Raw genomic sequence first — 17,939 nt, 5'->3', positions numbered from 1 at the left:
AGACCAAAGGGACCATACTATAGAAAGTTCCCTTAATGTATACAATTTTGAAAATTATTCCTATAATCTGAAAAAAAAACTGCTACTAAAGCAGCATCAGAAATCCCACGAACCACAGTTGATCGAAACAAGAACATTATACCATTTGTGGGTACCCTCGAGCTTCTGTGCAGTGAAAAAGAGGCTGGAGAATTGAGCCATCTGTACATTAGCTCTATCCACTGTCTTTTTTGTCTCCTAAAATGAATTTGAGTCACTTCTGGAGAGAATGATAGATGTAGACGTTGTAGATGCAGATACATAGCTCGCATGATGCTTATCGCAGGTTAGTGATCATTATAAATACTGCTTCAGTAAGCTCATTTAGCAAAGTAGATTTAGCGGATGGACAGTAGAAACCAAAATGATAAGAAAATGAAATTCAGGACAAGCCTGTGAAAATGAGGACAATGAGCACAGACTTTACTGGCTGAGAGTCTGGCTCTAGCAGTAAGGAGAAGCCTCTGAAGGAGAAATAGTTACATGGTTTTTCTTTCCTTTTCCTCTTAATGTAACACATTGGGGTCTGGGTTTTTGAGACTAAGAATCAAACATGAGTGATAAAGTAGCTCCCTAGAAGACACAGGAACAGCTAAGATAAAATAAAGTCAGGTGGATGGCTTAGATTTCACTAGTGGAGGGGCAAATACTCCTCCATCTTAGGGAAAGCAGGAAATATCCATGAGATGAGTGTAGATAAATTTATAATGAGAGATGTTAGGAAATGCAGGAAGCTCACATCTATTTGTTTTTATATTAAATTTTGAAGTAAGAAACAAGATCATTGGGCACCTGGGTGGCTCTGTGGTTGAGCATCTGCCTTTGGCTCAGGTCGTGATGCAGGGTCCTGGGATCGAGTCCAGCATCAGGCTCCCCGTGTGGAGCCTGCTTCTCCCTCTGCCTAAGTCTCTGCCTCTCTCTGTGTGTGTGTCTCTCATCAATAAATAAATAAGATAAAAAAGAAAGAAAAACAAACAAACAAACAAACAAACAAGATCTGCCATGGATAATGGGGGAGAGGGGTGTTTAAAGATAAAGGGGACCTTAGGAGCTCAGTGAAACTTTTTAATAGCCACCAAAGGGAATATTGAAGGTGCTGACTATTGACCTATAATAGAATTGCCAAAAAAGTATTGAACTGGCAGCTGATAATGGGAACCATGAATTTCTAATGGCTCTTAGCAATTTTTGGTTGTGATTTTTCTTCAGTAGCACTCAGGAGTGTGGGTACAGAAACAGAGAACATCAGATGGTAACTAGACTTAACTGTGGTGATTATTTCACAATACATACAAACATTGAATCAATATGTTGTACACCTGAAACTGGTGTTATATGTCAATTATACCTCAAATATAAAATAAATTCAGAGAAAGTGTACAAACTTATTCTTCCAGTGATCTTTTTCTAAAATGCCCCCCCCAAAAAAAAACAGGTGGAACAGATTTTTTAAAAAAGATTTGTGAAATAAAGATGATTCTAGGAAGTTTTTGCACCCTGGGTTTAGCACAGTGTTTTCTCAGTGAACAGAAGAAATATCCATTTCATAGTGCGTGTAGTAAACTATTTAAATGACGTATAATGAAGATATTTGTAACAGGCCACTGGCAAACTGCATTCAGCACAGTTGTCTTCCATTGAATGGAAGACATTCCATAATTCACATAGTGAAGTATTTAACAAGACTTGTAATAAAGATATTTTTACAGGCTTAAAAAAACAAACAGAGAATGTGATTATGAGATTAATTTATTACTAGCCTTGGGCTACATGGCTCCAGGAAAAGGCAAAGTGAACAGAGCAGTTGAACCTACAAGGAAGAAAGGATGTAAACACTGAAGAATCTTAGTTAAAGAAGGCTTAAAAATGAGGAAAGAACTAATTTCAAGAATTGATGAAGAATAATAGAATAATAATGATGATATGAATAGTATAATTAATGTGAATAGCTAAGAATTAATTTGTAATCTTTGTGTGCCAGAAACTGTTCTTATTGTTCTTATTTAATCATAAAGCTGGTGTCATTATTAACTCATTTTACAAATGAAATAACTCAAACACAAAGAATTAAGTAAGCAGCCCAAGAACACTCAAATAACAAGTGGTTAAAACAAGCTAAAAAGACTGAATGTCAAAATGCCTTTGGAAATATGGTGAACTAGGAATCCATGAGTAAGAGGATGAAAAAATATGATGCCAATTACCAGGTATAGCGTTAGAGTTTAAGATTTCAAAATTAGAGCATTTCAATGAACAAGATACATGTATGACCAAGTGATTGTGTTGGTAAAATAGAAAATGTTAATACATTAGAGGCTTAATAATTACTATCTGGAATCCTAAAATTACAAAATAATTTGCAGTAACTGCTAGGAAAATGATTGTTTTTAAAAATCTCTCTCTTAAAAAATTTTAAAAAAATAATAATAATTAAAAAAAATAAAAATCTCTCTCTTTTCCCTCATCTCTCAGTTCAAGCCAGATATTTGGGAGTTTTTTCCCTTTCATTTGTTTGACTTTCTAATAGAGCTCTTTATAAAAAACGTTATGAGAAGAACATTATCTGCATTTATCTTCACTGTAAGGAATGTGTGTGGAGCATTACTACTTAGGTCTTATAAGAACAAAGTTCACAGTGGGAATGTCAAGAAATTGTGAGGGATAGGTGGAAGAAGGTATGTTCATATGAGCTAAAGCTTGGAATTTATATGCAAAAAGATGATAAGTCACATATTAAAGTCTTCAAAATGTAGGTCAATGACCAGGAGGTAGACGTCAGTAGTCAAGTAGTACAATGAATGGTAAATAAGACAAAGGGTTGGAAGCAACGATGAGGTAGTCTGAGAATGCTATCTACATCCAAGAATTTACTACCCAGTGGCCACACACTGAGCAGCCCCAGGGAAGCAGTACCCACACAGAAACACCAGAATTTGGTCAAGGCAAGGAAGTAGAAAATATTTGGAAGAAAATATTCTTCCAAAAACTGAGGATATGAGGTAGTATGGTTTATTGTTTTTATTTTTTTTAAAAGTTTTTTTATTTATTTATGATAGTCACACAGAGAGAGAGAGAGGGGCGCAGAGACATAGGCAGAGGGAGAAGCAGGCTCCATGCACCGGGAGCCCGACGTGGGATTTGATCCCAGGTCTCCAGGATCGCGCTCTGGGCCAAAGGCAGGCGCTAAACCGCTGCGCCACCCAGGGATCCCGGTAGTATGGTTTAATGACTGGATATGATGTCTTCTGAGTACTCAGTGAAAGTGAAGATGGCATGTGAATAATGTGAAATAGAGCTGACTAAAAAAACATAATTGGAGAATCTCATCCAAATATAGATATAATGATCTGTGTATTTATATTATTTTTTCCCCAAGAGTGTTTCTTTCCCAGTGGGAGTGAGAAAGAAGGCAGACGGGGAAAAAAAAAAAAAAAAGGTTTCACTTTTTGGAGGTGACCAAGCTTGACAGGAATGAAATATATAAAATTAACCATTCCAATGTTTGTATTTTTAATGATAAAATGTTCTTTTGATTAGAATCACTGGAGCCTCTGAGTATCGATTGGGTCACATCTAATTATTCCAAACACCCTCATGCTGTAGGAATGCCTGAAATGAAGTCAGGGCATCAGTTCTTAGGAGGTACTAACTACTGCCCTAGTGCAGTAACTAGAGATTTGAAAGATACCAAACATTGTACTGAAATCTGTGCGCTGGAACATTTTCCATGTATTCTTAAAAATGCCACATATACTGTGATTAATCATGACAGTAATGATCAAATCTGTACTACAGAATTGTTAGAATGAATTTAGTGATTTAGCTAGACTCAGTGAATGATGGAAAATTTTAGCCTGTCATATGTATAAGTGACAAAGTACAAATCATTTTGTTAAACAAAAACCAACAACAGTGTCATTACTATTATGTGCTTAACACCTGAGTTGCCCAGGCACAGGTTTCTTTTCATTAAATGTTTCCTTTCATTAAACAAGAATTATTATGTCATTGATATTTTCAAGGGCCACAATTAAGAATCAGATTTGGTTATACAACAAATGAATCCTTGGCCACCTATGTCTCATCCTGGCTATAAAGGGTTGGCATAATTATAGAGCACAGAGGCACTCCTGGCTTTTAATATTTATATGACTTGTCAGCTATGTGATGATCATAGGCTCCAAAACTTCCCTAAATTACACAAATAATATTAATATCTATTTCATAGTAGGTATTATAATAAAATGATAAATGTAAAATGTCTAACACAGCATCTGGTACATTGTGAGCTCACCAAAAATGTGCTATTTGATATCATTATTAATGCTATTATTCTAGTTTACTACAGGTCTGGCTACAAAAGCACCAGAAGACATGCGACAGGACTCCCTGTGAACTCAATTTGATTTTAGATATTGTTAGATGGATATGAATGCCCTGGTTGAAAAAAGTAATAAGGCCAGTATTTCAGAATACACTGAAAGAAAATTCTAGGAGCTGTTTGAATATGATATTATATTCTATCAGAATAATTTTTTTCTCTGCTAAAAATGCTGTGTAGGGCTCTTTGACTATGTAATTTTAAAAAGTGGAAAGGCTTTATCATTATTACTAAAAAATATAACGAAAATTGATCTTCTGTTTCTTCATACAGTATTCTACAATACAATAATGAAGGGTTAGAGTAAATTCCAATAAAGGCAAAATTAGGCCTAGAGAAAAGATTTTTCATGGTTGGTAATAGAATCATCATTATTAGAGGTTATAGAGTCAAATCATATGATACGGATTCAAAAGCAGCTGCTTAATTAATTACTCTACACAAGCCATGTAATTGCAACCTAAAGCAATTTCATAAAGGGTGAAATCGTTAAAACTGAATATTAATTATACTATAAAATATTAGTATATCAGGAATTCTAGATAGATTGCATAAGTTGCATAATGATGAGAGAAATGTGAAAATATTTATGTAAAGTATTATATCTATTTTTTCTTACTTGATGCTTAGAGGATGACAGAAATACTCCCTCTAGAGAAAGAATTATTCAGTTTCTTCTATTATCATCTCCTAGAATCCCACTTCCCATTAATACATTTAGCAGAAAAAAAATGACTTTTTAAAAAAATACTTATTATTTGAGAGAGAGAGTGCATGCAAGAGCAGGAGATCATGAGTGGGCGGGGGGGCAGAGAAAGATGGAGAGAGAATCCTCAAGCAGACTCCCCGCTGAGCATGGAGCCCCATATGGAGCCCCATCCCAGGATCCTGAGATCATGACCTGATCCAAAACCAACAGTCAGATGCTTAACCAACTAAGCCACCCAGTTGTCCCAAAACAGAATGACTCTTGAAGGTATTACCAAATAAATGTATAAAAAAGAGTAATAGCGATTTGAAAGAGAGATTGACAGAGAAAGTAAAATGGGAGAATGCAAGCTCTCTAGATCCAGAACATCAATTTTAGGTAATCCCCTTTCATGGAGTCCTTCAAAAATATATATATTTTAAATTCTATTCCTATGTTCCAATATTTTTCTAGTTATGAGTTATAGAATAATAAATGAAACAGAGTTCTTGATTTCGTGAAGCTTCCTTTCTAGTGTGAAAGACTAAAAATAAATCAACGCATAAAAATATATCAAAAGATGATTTTAGTATCTGATAATCCCCAGTATCAAATAGAAAGCTAGAGACAGGGCTACATAGACACGTAAAAATAACCTTCATTTGAGGATGAAACATCCTTCAAATATGACACTTATGGTTCAGAAAATAATGCAACACATATCAGATGACAGACACTTTAGATTTATGTCATTTGCCTCATTTATGATAAGGCATTCAATTTGTATAGAAACCTTCTGTAAATTAAGAGTAGTTTCTCAAAAGAAAAAAAAGTTATTTACTAATATATAAATGTGTGTCCTAAATCCTACAGGTTCCTCCTGTATTTGTCCTTCAAAAAAAAAATATACTATGGAACCCATATAGCTTCCCGACCTGATTGGATATTCTTGCTTAAGAGTCAAAGACAGGAATTTTTTTTTTTAAGATTTTGTCTATTAATTCCTGAGAGACAAAGAGAGAGGCAGAGACATAGGGCAGAGGGAGAAGCAGGCTCCCTGAAGGAAGCCCTATGTGGGACTCGATTCCAGAACCCTGGGATCATGACCTGAGCCAAAGGCAGATGCTCAACCACTGAGCCACCCAAAGACCAGAATTGCAAATGCAACCTGAACAGCATGTAAAGCCTTCTTGAAAGGGCCTAACTGCAAACAGGCAGACTTTGAGGTCAGTTAGTAAAAATGTCCCAGAAATACACACAAACATGTTATATTTTGCATCCAAACTCCACAGGGAACCTACCAAAATCCACCAAAAAGGCATGCTTCTCTGAGTGCTAGTAGATATCAAGAAAATTGACTTGTTTTTCACATGATATTTATTACCGCATTTAAAGAGCCTCAGATTTGCTCTTCAGAGCTTGACAACATATCCCCAAAGTCTCCCAGATTTTAATCTCTTATCCTATCAATATATCTGAGGGGCATGATACTTCGAGTAGGACAAAACAATCATCTTACCTGCAGACTAAACGGAAGCATGAAATCAGAGAGCTTGATAAACCTCCTAAATGAGAGAGAGAGAAAGCATATTCCTGTGCTGCCCAGAGCAGGCAAGTACCTATTTTTGATATTCTGTATTTTTAAATAAACAAACAAACATCTTCCAGGCAAATTTTCTTTTCCTTCCCCCTTTGTTTGGAAGGGAAAAGTTGTTTCTGCTTGTGGGGAAAATTCTTTGTCTTTCTTCCAATTCTGAATGATAACATTGCTGAGTAAAATGTTTTTGGCCAGAATTTTTTTGCTTGTTTCTCGTCTGTTTTTCTTTCAGCACTTTGAATGTACTCTGCTATGTGTTCTGCTACTCCCTTTCAGAGAACAAAGTTTCTACTAAAAAATCTGCTGATAGTCTTATGGGAGAGTTCTCATCTACCTAACAAGCTGGTTGCTTGTTTTTCTTTTTTAAAGATTTTATTTGTTTATTCATGAGAGACACAGAGAGAGGCAGAGACACAGGCAGAGGGAGAAGGAGGCTCCCTGTTGGGAGCCTGATGTGGGACTCGATCCCAGGACTCGGGATCATGCCCTGATCCAAAGGTAGATGCTCAACTGCTGAGTCACCCAGGTGTCCCCAGGCAATTTTTTCTTGCTGCTTTTAAGATTCTCTCCTTGTCTTTAACTTTTGACATTTTAATTATAACGGTCTTGGTGTGAGGTTCATTAGGTTCATCATATTTGGAACTCTCTGGGCTTCCTGGATCTGGATATATGTTTCCTTCCCTAGGTTAGCAGGTTTTAGCCATTGTTTCTTCAAATAATATTTCTCCCCTTTTCTCTCTCTCTTGTCTGGGAGGCCTGTCATGTGAATGTTAGTCCATCTGATGTTTTCCCTAAAGTCCCTTAAGCTATCTTCATTTTTTTTAATTCTTTTTTTCTTTCTGCTGCTTTGATTGGGTGAGTTCCACAGCTTCACCATCAACTTCACTGATCCTTTCTCCTTCACCTAATCTGATAATGAATTATTGTCATGAATTTTTCAGTTCAATTATTCCATTCTTCACTCCATGATTTATATTTGGTACTTTATGTTTTCTATCTCTTCTTTCTAGTTCTCACTGTGTTAATCCATTCTTCTCTCCAGTTCAGTAAGCATATTTTTGACCTTTACTTTGAACTCTCCATTAACTAAGCTTTTATTCCTGGATTTTTATCTTGCTCTTTTTTTGGAACATATTCCTGGATTTCTTCATTTGTTTGACTGTCTCTGCTGGTTTATTTTTTTTTTTAAGATTTATTTAATTATTTTATATATAGAGAGAGCTTGTGAGCAAGCATGAGGAGGTGGGAGGGGCAGAGGCTGAGGCAGACACAGAACCCAGAAACTTAAGCAGACTCTGTGCTGAACGTGGAGCCTGACTTGGGGCTCGATCTCATGACCCTGAGATCATGACCTGAGCTGACATCAAGAGTCAGATGTTTAATTGACTGTGCCCCTAAGTTTTTTTTATAAGAGATGAAAAAAACACCTCTCTCAGTCTTGAGGGAGTGGCTTCTTTTAGAAGATAAGCATTTTTTTAAGACTCTGTCCCAGTTCTTTATTATCTCTCAAAACTCTATTCATGTCCCAGCAGCCTATTATTTTTTTCATATTTTCATATTTTTCATAGCTCTCAATAGTTGAGGATGTGCCAAGACCTATCAGGGTCTCTATGGGGAGGATCCCAATACTTAGGATCAAGCTGATTGGAAGCCAGACCCTTAGGCAGAAGCTTTCCAAAGTATGCAAAATATAGAATCCTGTGGGACCTGAAGCATAAACTCTGCTGGCCACCAGAACCAGATGATCTGGTGATGTCCCCTGTTGGGCAGTTGCAAAAATTGGGGCCCCAGACAACTGTATAAGCTCTTCTCTGGGAGATACTGGTGAGCTGGAGTAAAGCAGAGAGATCACCAAGATGTCATCTACAGCCTATGTTCCTTGAGGAGCATATGTTCCTCCATACGCCACTAGATGTGTGTCAAATCTGAAGCCAACCCCCCTCAAGCCGAAGCACTAGGAAAAGCAAAGAATCTTTTACTCATGAGGAGATGGGCCTCAGTCTGTTGTCTCTTCAGTGCCATTGGGGTACAAGCCCACCAACAATTGTCTCCAACTGCCACAGTCCTGGGGAACCCAGGAATTGAGGCCCTTTATGTCACCAGAGCCAGAAGATCAAAGGGCATCCCCTGAGGAGCAGCTGCAAAAATCAGAGCACCAGATGAAAAATCCAGGACACCAGACACATATAGAGTTCCCCTCTAGGAAAGACTAGTGCTCTGTAATGCAGCAGAGGAGAGGTGAAGATACTATCTGCCCTTGAAGTCTCAGGAAAGGATTACAGTCAGCCCCTCAAAGTGTATTTAATTAGCAATTTGTACTTCAGGCTGCAACCATGATGATTATCTGATAGGTTCCCTTCACAGAAAGCTCCTGGGTCAGTTGGCTTTTGCTGTGCCCTAGGGTAATATCTGTTTAATAAATCTTTCTTTTGTGGGACACAAAGGTATAAGCTCCTCTGGCCAACAAAGGCAATGTAGAGGTGTCCTTGGCAGCAGCCACAAAAGTTGGGGTGCCAGATAGGGGTATGAGCTCCTTTCTGAGTGATACCAATTATTACAGTCTGATGGCACCATGAACACAAGCTCGTCTAGCCTCCAACACCAACCAGTCAAAAGGTGTCCCCTGGACAGCAGCACCTTCTAGGGCACAAGATGAGCTCACTTCTAAGAGATACTAGTGCTCTGAAGCACACAAAAGCAGAGCACAAATAAGCCAACCATCAGAAAGAGAAATCAAGTAAACAATCCCATTTATAATTGCATCAAAAATAATAAAATACTTAGGAATTAATTTAACCAAGGAGATAAAAGACTTGGACTCTAAAAGCTGTAAGGTACTGATTAAAGTAATTGAAAATGATACAAATAAATGGAAACATATTCTGTGCTTAAAAGAATCGATATTATTAAAATGTCATATTGCCCAAAGCAATGTACAGATTCACTGCAATCCCTATCAAAAATGGGCATTTTTTACATAAATTACAAATTACAAAATTTGTGTGGAACCACAAAAGACCCCAAATAGCCAAAGCAATCATGAGGAAAAAAAGAACAAAGCTAGAGGCATCATGCTCCCTGATTTCAAACTACACTACAAAGACATAGTAATTAAAACAGTATGATATTGGCTTTTAAAAAAGACATAGATCAACAGAACAAAGTAAATAGCCCAGAAATAAACCTGCAATTAATGGTCAATTAATTTGTGACAAAAAAGCCAACAATATACAATGGGAAAAATCATCTCTTTAATAAATGGTGTTGGCAAAACTGGATATCTACATGCAAAAGAATGAAACTCTATCATGATCTCTATACCATACACAAAAGTTAACTCAGGATGGATTAAAAACAAATATAAGACCTGAAACCATAAAACTCCTAAAAGAAACATACATTATATACTCTCATTCATTTGGGGAATATAAAAAATAGTGAAAGGGAATAAAGGGGAAAGGAGAAAAAATGAGTGGGAAATATCAGAAAGGGAGACAGAACATGAAAGACTCCTAACTCTGGGAAACAAACCGGGGGTGGTGGAAGGGGAGGTGGGCGGGGGCTGGGGGAGACTGGGTGACGGGCACTGAGGGGTGCACTTGACGGGATGAGCACTGGGTGTTATTCTATATGTTGACAAATTGAACACCAATAAAAAATAGATTTATTAAAAATTAATAAATAAAACTGTCTTAATTGTTTAAAAAATAAATAAATAAATAAATAAAAGAAACATAGGTGGTAAGCTCCTTGACACAGGTCTTGGTGCTTATTTTTTAAATCTGACACCAAAGCAAAAAGCAACAAATGTGAAAATAAACAAATGGGACTACATCAAACTAAAAAGCTTCTGCACAACAAAGGAAACCATCAACAAATTGAAAGGCAATCTACTGAATGGAAGAAAGTATCTGCAAATCATATCTAATAAGAGGCTAATATCCAAAACATAGAAAGAACTCAAGTACAACATCCAAGTCAATAGTAAAAAATAACCCCAAATAATCCCATTAAATAATTTGCAGATCTGAACAGACATTTTTCCAAAGACAATATACAGATGGCCAACAGGTGCATGAAAAGATGCTCAACATCAATAATCATCAGAGAAATGCAAATCAAAGCCACAATGAGATATCATCTCACACTTATTAGAATAGCTGTTATCAAAAAGACAAGAAACGAGTGTTGGCAAGGATATGGAGAAAAGAGAACCACTGTGCACTGCCGGTGGCAACGTAAATTGGTGCAGCCACTATGGAAAACAGTATGGAGGCTCCTCAAACTATTAAAAATAGAATTAGCATATGACCCAGCAATTTCACTTCTGAGCATTTATTAAAGAAGAAAAAAACGCGAGCTCAACAAGATATATGTTCCTCCATGTTCACTCTAGCATTATCGTAGCCAAGATATGGAAACAGCCTAAGTGTCTACCAATGGATAAATGGATAAAGAAACTATGGTGTACACATATTCAAGGGATACCATTCAGGTGTAAAGAAGGAAGCTTCATCATTTGAGGGCATCAGACTAAATGAAATAAATCAGACAGAGAAAGACAAACACCATATAATCTCTCTTTTATACGTGGAACCTAAGAAAATTGAAACTGAAACTAACAAGCTCATAGATACAGAGAACAGATTGATGGTTGTTAGGGGTGAGGGGTGGGAAAGGTGGTAGTAAGGAAAAAGTTAATAAATAAATAGCTATATAGCTGGTGCCATGTGCTGTTGATTAATTATAAAGAAAACTCATCTCAAACAGCAGCGGTAATCACTAACTAAACAACATGAAGCCTATATTGGGAATAAGACAAGCTTCCCTTAGACCTTTTATCTCCAATATCAGGTTAAGCACAAGGATTAAGATACCCCTTTCACAGACACTGCTGCCTCCGTTATCATATATCCAGAGAGAGTAATAGTAATAGTAATCATCTATGTACAATACCTCCAGCTTCGCCACCGGGATCTGCTCTGAATCTACTGAGACTAATTTAAATAACCCCTTTAATCTGTTCATGTTAATATCAGAGAAATGCCCAGAATTCTAAGTCATTTCTCATCTTCTGCTCACTAATGTCCATAGGCCCTGTAAATTCCTACTGAGCCTCTTATCTACAATTCCTGAAATCCTTGCACCCCCTCTTCAATTTCTTAAACACTTAAAGTAGACTTCTCTTGAGCCCCATCATTTTGCCTTTACCCTTTAACTTCTAGAGCACTGAAAATTAAAGCTACATCATCATCATCATCATCATCACCATCATCACCAAACTCTTTTATAAATATTCCCTGTACTTTCTTGCTATAAAGGGAACCTAATTCTTCCCTGAGGACTCTGATTGCTCTGCAGGAGTAACTGTATTTCTCTCACTACTCTCAGGCCTCCACATGTCAGCAGGAATTGTGTCCTCCTTAATTCTCACTGCTGTTTCCATAGAATTCTCCCTCCTTTATCCCTAAATTCCCCAGTTTTAAATCTCATGCCACCACACTAGAACATCAGATTACTGCTTCATATATACACCTTCATTACTGCTGTCATATATGTACCTCCAACACGTTAATCCTGATTCCTCAATGACTTTATTTCCTGCTCACCAACCCTATATTCTATGTGATTCCTGTTTAAATTCTTCATTATTTCAAAACACACCTACATGGTCTTCCCAATGACCTTGACCTCTCAGGCTCTTGAACCTCTTCCCCAAACTGATCTGGTCTTTCTCTCTATGTTTGCTGCTTATTTCCACAGAGGTATCTGAGACTGTGCCATTGTGAAGAACTGTAAACACTCCATAATCTTATTTTCCAAGCATCTAAACTCCAAGTTTGGCATTAAGATGACCCCCATTTCATAATCCTATTATTTTGCCACTCTTTTCCATTTCATGGTCTTTCTTCCCTTTCTACTAATCTTAAATTACATGGTACTGTGGGCTGAACTGTGTTCCCCTCAAAATCCATATTCTGAAGCCCAAACCCCCAGCATCCCCAAATGTGGCTTTGGAGACAGGGCCTATTAAAGGGGTAATTAAGGTTAAATGAGACCATATGTGTGGGCTCTAATCCAATTTATCTGTTGTCCTTCTACGATGAGGAAATCTGGACACACATAGAGACACCAGTGGTGGTGGTGGGGGGAGTGTGCAGAGGAACAATCATATGGGGACATAGCAAAAAGTTGGCTATCTACAAGCCAAGGAGAGAGGCCTCAGGAAAAATCAAAGTTGCCAACCCCTTGATCTTGGACTTCTAGCCTCCAGAGCTACAAGGAAATAAATCTGTATTGTTTAAGGCACCTGGTCTGTGGTATTCATTAATGGCAGCCCTAGCAAACTATGATTTTGGCACTGAGAAATAGAGTGCTGTTGTAACCAATGCCTGAAAATACGGAAGCAGCTTTGGAATGGGTACAAGCTAGATAAATTTGAGTTGCATGTTAGAAAAAGCCCAGGAGCCTCTAAGGTGGCTCTGCTGGCTAAACATCCAACTCTTGATTTTGGCTCCAGTCACGATCTCACAGTCGTTGAATCAAGCCCCAAATTGGCTCAATGTTCAGTGGGAAGTCTGCATGAGATTCTCTCTCTCCCTCTCCCTCTGTTTCCCCTCTCACTCACATGCATGTACTCTCTCTGTCTCAAAATAAATAAATAAAATCTTTAAAAAGAGAGAAAGAGAGACAGAGAGCGAGAGAGAGAGCATGAGCAGAGTGAGGGGCAGAGGGAGAAGCAGACTCCTCCCAGCTGAGCAGGGAGTCTGATGTAGGTCCCCAGTCCCAGGACTCCAGGATCATGACCTGAGCTAAAGGCAGCTGCTTAATCAATTGAGCCACCCAGGCTTGTCTAAATAAATAAAATATTTTTAAAAAGAAAAGAAAAGGAAAGGAGAAAAGAAAAGAAAGAAAAGAAAGAAAAGGAAAGAAAAGGAAAAGAAAAGAAAAGAAGAAAAGAAAGAAAAGAGAAAATAAAAGAAAGAAAAGAAAGAAAAGAAATGAAAAGAAAGAAAAGAAAAGAAAGAAAAAAGAAAAGAAGAAAAGACAAGAAAGAAAGAAAAGAAAGAAAAGAAAAGAAAAAAGAAAAGAAAGAAAAGAAAAAAGAAAAGAAAAAAGAAAAGAAAAGAAAAAAAGAAAAGAAAAGAAAAGAAAAGAAAAAAGATAAGAAAAGAAAAGAAAAGAAAAGAAAAAAAGAAAAGAAAAGAAAAATCCCAGATGGCCTTGAAGAGACTGTGGCAGACACAGGGACATTAGAGGTGATTCTACCAAAACTGAAATGGAAATATCGAAGGTGTTACTGAAAACTAGAGGAAGGTGATCCTTGCTACAAAGTGACAAAACTTAAAGAACTTGTCTAAATTGTGAGAGAGGCCTCAGAAGAACCCAAACCTGAAAAGACCTTGGTCTTGGACTTCTGGCCTCTAAAACTGTGTGTGGGGGGAAAAATTCCTATTGTTTAAGCCACCCAGTCTGTGGTATTTTGTTATGGCAGCCGTAGGAGACTAATACATATGGTAATGCATTAAAAATACTCTCATGCATTTTCTTCTCCATCCCTCACATTTTACCATATTTGCTATGCAAAACCACAATTCTAGTTATATCCAATGTCTGTCTATCCTACATATGTAACATAGAATTGAGTAAGTCTGGAGGGAGGGAAAAAAAAACATATTATGGTTTAAAACCACATATATGAACCAATATACTACTATTATGTAGTTCATATTAGAACTACATTGACCAATCTTGTTTTAAAATTAAAACCAAAGATGTCAATTGGGCCCTGAATTGCATAGCAACTATCCTATGCTTTCCTAATACATTGATTTTTCTATTCACATGAGATTATTTCACATATTCTCTTCTTATCTCAAAGTTCTAATACTTAAATACCTTCACTCCAAGATTAAAACTTTTCTTATTTTACTAAGAATTTGAAACAATTGAACATAATTTCCACCACCTACCAGCATCTACACCTTAATATGCTATTTTCTTACCTGCTATGAAACATCTCTGCTTGGATCAGAAGATAATCCATGCATTTATTTTTAATATTTTTATAATTCTGTTGATTTTTGCATCTTGGAATAGTAGTTTATACAGCAATTTTAAGTTTCCAGAAAAATATGCAGAAATTACAGAAGTTTTTATAGACACTATCTCCCCACATATTCTCCTATTACTAACATTTTTTCATTAGTACCCACTAATAATGCATTTGTTACTACTGATGAAACTCTGTCAATACACAATTATTAACTAAAGTCCACAGTTGACATTAGCATTCACTCTTTTGTTGTGTACAGTTTTTGACAAATGCATAATGTCCTATATGCAGTATTCTACATACATCTTGTTTCCTTCTGAGTTTTTGCAAATATTAATAAAGTTGCTGTAAACATTCTTTGCAGGTTTTGTGTGTATATAAATTTGCACTTCATTGGGTAAAAATCTAGGAGTGAGATTGCTGATCGTATAATAAACTTATGCTTAGCTTTGTAGAAACTGCCAGAGCATCTTCCAAAGTGGGTATATCACTTGGTATTCCCACCAGCAAAGACTGGGAGTTCTTATTATTCAATATTCTCACAATTATTCGGTTTGTCAGTGTTTTAGATTTTTGCTATTCTAGCAGGTGTGCAGTAATATCTCTTCGCTGATTTAATTTGCAATTCCCTGTGACATATGACGTTGAACATCTTTTCACCCACTTATTTGTCAACTGCATATCTTCTTTGGTGAGTTGTCTGCTCTAATTTTTATCCCCTCATTTTTAAATTAGATCGTATTTGGTCTCAGCAACTCATCAACATTATTCCAATATCTCCTACAATTCCTTTCTTTCTTTTTTTTTCTCTCTACATAAATATTTCCATCAGCAAAAAAAAAAAAAATATTTTTTCCATCTTAAAAAGACAGCTTATCTTGATCCACAAATCCCTCATCTTGTCCAAACTTACAACAATCAAGGTTTTAACCTATCATTTCATAGAGCTACCATTTAGGTTCCATGTACTGGAATGCCTGGGTGGCTGTTAGTTAAGTGTCTGATGCTTGATTTCAGCTCAGGTCATGATCTCAGGATGGTGAGATGAAGCCCCACATTGGGCTCTACACTCAGCGCAGGGTCTGCTTGTCCCTCTCCCTCTGCTCCTCCCCCTATCCAAATAAATAAATAAATAAATAAATAAATAAATAAATAAATAAATAAATAAATTTCTTAGAGAGAGAGAGAACTTCATGTACTATATCAACTAGTTGATTTGCCTCCTTGATCTATCAATATATATCATTTTACATAACTGATATGCTATGTAAAAAAAAGAAAGAAAAAGGAAACTCCTTGTTGATAAATTTTTTTCACTTGCTTCCAAAATGATAAATGCAGGCCTACCTCATCAATTGCTCCTTTTATCTCTCCTTTGTAATTTTACCAATCTTTTTTTTTATGTTAGAATGCATCATGGCTCAGTTCTTGGTTGCCATTTTTTTTCTCTCCATCTGTATCACATTCTTCAGTGAATGCATTATCCTCATGCTATAGAATACCATCTATTTGCTGATGACTACCACATTTCCATATCTGGTCAGATTCCCTTCTGAAATTCCACACTCATAAATGTAACTGTCATTTTAATATCACCTCATGGATTTAATACATATTTCAAAACTAGCATGCCCATCATTGATGACCCGATTTTTCCTTTCCAACTGCCCACCACAAAACAAAACAAAACAAAACAAAAAACTACCCACCAGCAGCTCGGGTGGCTCAGTAGTTTAGTGCTGCCTTCAGCCCAGGGCGTGATCATGGAGACCTGGGATTGAGTCCCACGTCAGGCTCCCTGAATGGAGCCTGCTTCTCCCTCTGCCTGTGTCTCTGCCTCTCTCTCTCTCTGTCTCTGTGTCTCTTATGAGTAATTAAATAAAATCTTAAAAAAAAAATGCCCATCACAATCTTCATCCTGTAAGTAGAAGATAAATTTGTCTTCTCATTGTTCAAGGTAAAGACAAACAGATGTTCTGGGATTAAAACATATACTAAAAGTAATTAAATTATATACTTAAAAATATTTTTAACCAAAATTATTTATATTGGTGAACCTTTACAATCATTATATTATAAATGTATTTTTAAGAATAATTATTTTTATTTTTTTAAGATTTTATTTTTCAAGAGACACAGAGACATAGGCAGAGGGAGAAGCAGGTGCCTCAGAGGAAGCCCGATGTGGGACTCGATCCCTGGACCCAGGATCACGTCCTGAGCCAAAGGCAGACGTTCAACTGCTGAGCCACCCAGGTGTCCCTAAAATAATTTCTTAAATAAAAATGATATGAATCTAAAAATATGACTGAGTATATCATAATGGAAAAATACCACAGCTAATATAATTGCTCTTCCACTTTGTTCCAGTTTGTTCCAACATATAATGCATAAATATGCTCCTCCAGCTTACATCTATAATGCCATGTCTTCCTGGTTCTGTACCATCATTGTGTGTGTGAGAAGACATCTTGTTTTTTTCAGTTGACACACTGCTAAACATGATAAGAAATACATCTGATGTTTGTCTCTATCAGTACCTTGTCTTCTCTGTCAGAAAACCTGGGCTTCACCTGCATGCCAGGTGTCAGGATAGGACTCTGCATCCTCTCCCATTATATGGAAATGAGTGTGTTTAAGTGTGAAAGAAGAATCCATTGTACATTTGGAAACCAAAAGAATTATTAATAATTTGCTAGCCTATGTCCTCCTTTTTCTCTGTAGCTGAACTACAGTTTCCAGTCTCCTTGCAGTTAGATATGACCACATAACTGAGATCTGAGCAATGTAATGCATATGGAAATAACGTGTACTACCTGCAGGCCTGGCTTATAACACACCCCCCCCCCCAGATATATTCCAGAGGACCATGGTGTTTTGAGGTCATGTATTAAAAATGGTAAATCTATAACCTAGAAAGATCCTGAATCTATGACTTACAGATAGAGTCAACCACTAGCCATAAATATCCATTTGGGACTACAATTCAGTGTGAATTTTTAAATTTATACAGAAAATACTTGATGTTACAAGTCAGGATAGTGCTTTTATAGGGGAGTTAATGATTGGGAAAGACTCAGGTGGGGCTTCTGTGGTGCTAGCAGTGGTTTGCTTCTTGATATATATGCTAGCTATCTTCAATTGTTTAAATTCACTAAGCTATGGTTTTTTTATGATT

At 36.7% G+C, this 17,939-nt stretch overlaps 2 long non-coding RNA genes across 2 annotated transcripts in view; one reads left to right on the top strand and one right to left on the bottom strand.

Moving 5' to 3' along the window:
* The window catches only part of LOC140636229 (uncharacterized), a 320,561-nt gene that overhangs the window by 114,271 nt on the left and 188,351 nt on the right, over nucleotides 1-17,939 (bottom strand). The gene's annotated exons all lie outside the window — the stretch shown is intronic.
* LOC140636228 (uncharacterized) overlaps nucleotides 1-17,939 on the top strand; it is a 49,870-nt gene that overhangs the window by 5,031 nt on the left and 26,900 nt on the right. The gene's annotated exons all lie outside the window — the stretch shown is intronic.

Source organism: Canis lupus, chromosome 7 (genome assembly GCF_048164855.1).
Source record: "Canis lupus baileyi chromosome 7, mCanLup2.hap1, whole genome shotgun sequence".
Classification (NCBI taxonomy): domain Eukaryota; kingdom Metazoa; phylum Chordata; class Mammalia; order Carnivora; family Canidae; genus Canis; species Canis lupus.
This window is presented reverse-complemented; position numbering and strand designations above follow the sequence as displayed.